This window comes from Gymnoscopelus braueri, assembly GCF_963280865.1.
Source record: "Gymnoscopelus braueri genome assembly, chromosome: 3".
In the NCBI taxonomy this organism is placed as follows: domain Eukaryota; kingdom Metazoa; phylum Chordata; class Actinopteri; order Myctophiformes; family Myctophidae; genus Gymnoscopelus; species Gymnoscopelus braueri.
The window spans coordinates 13763419-13769418 of NC_137612.1; positions in this window are offsets into that span (position 1 = coordinate 13763419).

A 6000-nucleotide genomic window follows, 5' to 3' on the forward strand; every position below is an offset into this window, starting at 1 on the left:
GCCCCTCCCAGCTGCTTTGACAGGTCGTCCATATATAGGTTAAAGAAGGCAGGGGATAAAAGCCCCCCCTGCCTAACCCCATTGCCTACACCGAAGGGAGAGGATATACTATTCCCCCATTTCACTCTCATACATTGTTTGGCATACCAGTAAGCCAGGATGCGTATGATGCATCCAGGCACACCCCTCTGATTAAGTTTGACAAAGAGTTTGTGATGATTAATACGATCAAAAGCCTGAGACGCATCAATAAAACCTATCAGCATAGTAGAGCCATGTCTTCTGTATGTTTCAACAGCCTCTTTTAAGGCATATATACATAAGTCTGTACTGTGTTTAGCCTTAAAACCAAATTGGTTGTCTGCGGTGGAGATAAAAACACTTATCCTATCCAGTAGGATCCTTTCAAGTACTTTAGACAAAATGCTGGCTAGGGCAATGGGTCTATAATTAGCCATACTCCCAACCTTGCCCGCCTTGTCCTTAATGACAGGCACTAGGGTGACTGTGAGCATGGAATCTGGTAGGATCCCATGTGTTATCAGTCCTGTAAGGCAGATTGACAGCAGTGCTGCAACTCTACGGCTGGCTAGCTTTAGGTGCTCAGCACTAATGTTATCTATGCCACATGCTTTTTTATCAGCTAATTGTCTAATAGCTAGATAGATCTCATTTGGGCTGAAGTGTACTCCACCCTCATCTAACTTACCTATATAATAGGGTTCACTCTTTACACAGTTGAACAGAGCAACATAATGCTGGCTCCATAACTCAGTTATGTTTTCTGTACCTGAAACACCATCAATATTAGACGGCAGTACTGCTTTAGACCTATTAATATTTTTAACCTCTTTCCAAAAGCCATTGGCATTATTACTTAACAGTTTCCCAGCCATAGAATCAGCTCTCATAGTTTGCTCATGCTTTCCCACAAAACGCACTGCCTGCTATGAATGGCATTAGTTAACTTTTTATACATAAGTTCAGGCCCCTGTCTAGGTTTCTCAGCAATAAACCAGGCCCTATGGGCCGCCTTAGCTTCTTCATGGTGGCTAGCAACATACATGTTCCAACCAAGTAGGGGCCTGCTGGCCACTGAGAGAGCATCAACTATACCATTATACATAGTACACAGGTCAGTACAGTGATTGGTGTCCTTACAGTTCACATTACATAGAATAGCATCCATTGGCACATGAACTTGACTTAAAAGAGCATCTGTTCTCTCACTGTAAAAGGAAACATCATCTTCTGAGAGCTTTTCCCAATCTATCTTGGTCTCGTATTTACCATTACTCTCAAGGGTTAACTCAGGGAGCCTACCCGTGACCATTATCATCTCAAGGGGGAAATGATCAGTAGTGGTAGCTTACTACAGCACCTTCATAGACCCAAGCGCTGCATGAGCATCTGCAGTACATATTACATGATCAAGCCAGCTAGTTGTACTGTGTGCTTCACTATAGTATGTAAAGCTGTTAACAGGTAGAAGCTCTTGACTGGATAAAACAAGATTATTATCATTACAAAAGCTAACCATATGTTTAGCAAATAGGGAATTATTATCACCAATGTCAGCATTCATGTCCCCCATAATATAAATGCTTGTGCACTGGTGATCAGAAATGAATGAACTAATAAACTCAAGTCTGTTCACGTATTCATCGTCATTTTCTCTGGACTGAAGGTGTATAAATGTTCAGAATAATAAACTCTCTCTGGTTCATCTTTAGGTGTACACCTATGCACCAGTCTGCTTGGAGCCTGACAACACTGATTACTGGGTCCAGATTTTTACGCCACATGATGGCCACGCCCCCAGAAATCCTCCCTCGCACAATGCGCTGAGAGAGATCCGTAGTTGACACCCCTGCGCTGTGAAAGTTTTCATGAACAGAGTTTAACCCCCTAAGTCTTGTTTGGAGAGGAAAGTCTCCTGCAGGCATAGGATATCACAGTTTTGCAGCAGGTTATCCACCTCTGCACGTCGGGCTCGGTCTCCCATGCTACTACCCAGTCGCAGTCCCCGACAGTTATAGGATGTCACACGCATTAATGATTTGAAGGTGTAGCCTCAGATTCCACATTCTCTGGGCTCAGCAGCTCATTAATCCCCACAGTAGCATTGCTAAGAGCTGCCCTGGGTACACGGGGCTCGTAATAGCGCCTGACAAAGACACCCGTTGGCCAAATATGTGTACTGAACATGTCCGCCACTTCATTGCAATCCGCGGTAACATGAGACGAGCCAAATCTGCCCGTCGTTTCAATCTTTCTACATGTCACCGAAGTATTGGCCAATTTTTCAGCCAGATAGTTCTTCAGAGTAACAGCATCCAGATCAGGGGAGAATCTGGTGGCGAAGACACTCACCCGTTTTGTTGTAATAACTGGGATGCTGCTCTCCGTGCCAGTTCCAACGATCCCCGTATTTCTCTGCTCCCGTCTGCCCCGAGTTGGCCCGGGGGTGCGGCGGGGCTGTCGCTTCTTAGGCGATGGCTTTTTATGCCCATTACTCACGACAAAGCTCCATGTCGGGGATCTCGTGCGTGCGGGGCGGCGGCGGCTGCCGCTGAGAGCTCACCGAGGCCTCTTCCTCCTCCACTGGAGGTGGACACGTCACCGCCTCCTGCTGAGCGGCATCTGTCCGCCTCTGCATCTCTCCCTCCGGTGGGGCTTCAGGTTCTGTTGTGCGGCGCTCCTCAAACGCTGTCACCCGGCGATTCACAGCCACAGTAGCCGCCGACAGGTTCTCATTCACAGTCGCCTGTGCCTCGCAGGCCCTCCTCAGGCCCACCACTTCACTGGTTAGTTGCTCAACCCTTCTCAGCAGTGCCGAGGCGTCGATACAGCCAAAGCCAACAGGCGGGAGTTTCTCCAAAAAGTGGGAGACAAACATGGGCATATTTTCCCCAAACTCATTGAACAGGCTCAGACATACTTTTACATTTTTGGTGCCCTTGTCTCTACCTGTGTGTTTGATTTTGCGTAATTTGGTCGTTGAGCAAACTTCAAACAGAAAGTCCTTGGATTTTACAATCCATTCAGAAGAGAAGTTATTTGTTCCCAGCAACACAACTTCGTCATGGTCAATAGTCCTCATTTTGTCAGAAATGAAGTGTAGGAACTCATCAACCACTATTATCTTCCCACAATTGCTTTTAAAAACCTCTGGTTTATCCCGCGGGCAGGCAGTGCCTTCTCCAGGTACACCACCTTCCGCCATCTTGAATTGAATTGGTGCTCCTATAAACGTGAATACAATGTTTCAAGTCATACGACAGATCATAAATCAGCCCATCACTTGTTGAGATGAGTCACAGTGTCCTGTTTTAGAACTCTATAAACTCACAGCTGGTTGCATTGTTAGCTTGTACAGTACATATGCTATTTTATTTTATTTTTAAAATATTGTTAAATTAATGATGTATTAAAAGAACCCTCAAACCCCTAGCTCCATATGGTTTCAACCACATTTGAACCATAAAGTAGTCAATGAAAATAAAGGACATGACATGAAACGGCATACCTGAATCCCCCCAACACGTTCTCCATAATAACTAAATGGCACAATAACACAATAGAACAGTAACATGCTGTGAAGTCTTGCCCAGTGGAGTTGACACAACGCTACAATAATTATAATAACAATAATAAATAAATAATAACACACTTTATATTTGACACAAATCTCAAAGTGCTACATTGCAAGAATATAAAGATTTAAAAAATATTATTAAAAAAACTTGAAATGAATACTATTCCAATCATTGGTCTGAGACCCCCCTCCTCAACTATACACAGCTGAGAAATAGTTCAAGTTTAAAAACACACAAGGCATCAATAAGTCCTTCTAGGCAAATGCCTTGTTAAAAAGAAATGTCTTTAGTCTCCTTTTAAAAGCGTCAACGGACTGTGGTTCTCTCAGATGGTCAGGGAGGGCATTTCACAGTCGAGGAGCAGCTTCGTCTTGTGGGTTTGAGTGTGTTTGAATTTCCAGAGCCGAGGGAGCGGGTGGAGGTCGGGGGTTTGAGGAGTTCCTTTAGATAGGAGGGAGCATTGCTGTGGATGTACTGTAAGGTACGGAGGGAGACCTTGTACTCTACCCTAAATGAGACGGGAAGCCAGTGTAGGGAATGGAGTGTGGGTGTGATATTATGACAATAATGTTGCTATTGGATTAGTTGTTCATTTGTGAATGCTGTATAATACTGTTGAAAGGATAGAACCCACACACTGAACCCAGCTGGTTCACAATAATGATGATAATAAAAAAGTGCAACGTTTCAATCCATGTTGGATCTTCAAATGATCAAAACACTGTAGCCTATAATACTCCATCAGTTACATGTGATTTGATGTATATTAATTTGCTGTACAGTCAAATAAAAACATAAACACTCAGAGTATGCAGTCCTCCATACAGTTCAGCTACACACAAGGAACACTCCTCTCACTGAATCCAGCATCAACTGAGTTGATCTACACCAGGGGTCATAATACAAATAAACACCCATCATTTTATTAGATGTATTAGATTTAAAAGGTTCACCTATAATGACATGTTGAAAGTGATTAAATATTATTTTAGGGCACTGGTTCTCAATGTCAGGTCCAGGGACCATCAGGGGTCCCAGTGGATCCTTACAGGTCTGTAACTCTGAGAGTGTAAACATGGAACCAAATGGACCCTTACAGGTCTGTAACTCTGAGAGTGTAAACATGGAACCAATTGGACCCTTACAGGTCTGTAACTCAGAGTGTAAACATGGAACCAAATGGACCCAGGGGTCATCACCATACTGGCTTGTGGTGGACATTTTTGTCAAAATTCTATTTTTGCCACGGACATACAAATGAGTGGACAATAATATTAGCAGAAACACATAAAGAGCTATAACCCTAATATACTGTATAGTACAGTGTTCAAGGGACATTCTGGGTTCCTTATAGGTGGTCTGTAAGGTCCATGTGTACAACACCTGACCAGCCTGATGCAAACTAATATGTTTTCACTGCCAACAGTTTGGCTTGTTGTATTCATGAGGGTTTTATCACAAATAAATCCCCTGATGAAGACATAAGTCACAACAGTAGCAGCAGTAGCCTTTGAAATACATTATTTTTGCATCGAGGCCGTTTGTCTATTTTACATTTCCTCCTCAAAGACAGCTTTAAACTTGTTTTATTTTTCAATCAGCAGAATCGTTTCAGTCCATGTATATTAGAACTTAGTGCAGTGACACCTGAACATTGAGGACCATATAATACCATGTAAGCTGTGGTAGACTTTCAGCGTGGCCTAAAAAATAAAGATGTTTAAATGACAGATATATATCATGTCAAAATAAAATGTTTACGAGCAGACCCCTGACTCCTATAAATAGTCCAGAGAACAGAAGCAGTGAAGTGTTTCACTCAAGCATTGAGGTATGGATGATTATCCGTGCAGTAATGAATTCGGTCCACTGGGGGGCACTATCACACAGGAGAAACAACACACAGTATGTAGAGCAGATAGCTCTCTGAACACAATAGTAAATAGAAAGCAGGCTTTCTACAGGTTGGCCTTCTGTGGAAAACCACCGAGGTTACTACCATGATAATCAATAGATCTGATGTCCTTTAAAACCACCAAGGTTATTACCAAGATAAGCAATAGATCTGATGTCCTTTAAAACCACCAAGGTTACTACCAAGATAATCAATAGATCTGATGTCCTTTAAAACCACCAAGGTTACTACCAAGATAATCAATAGGTCTGATATCCTTTATATATTGTATATACTTTATCATAGTTTCAGGTTATTTGGTAAAACTGACACATTAAGATACTTAATTTATAAATGAGTTGTAGAGATTTAAATGAATATAAAATCAGAAACAATGTGGTGAGAATAAATGAATGAACAGAAGTCCCGTGAAAGATAAAAAGGATCAGAGAATCTGTGATCTGCTTGTTGAGACTCTTTGATCATCGATTAGTCTCCCCTGCAGAG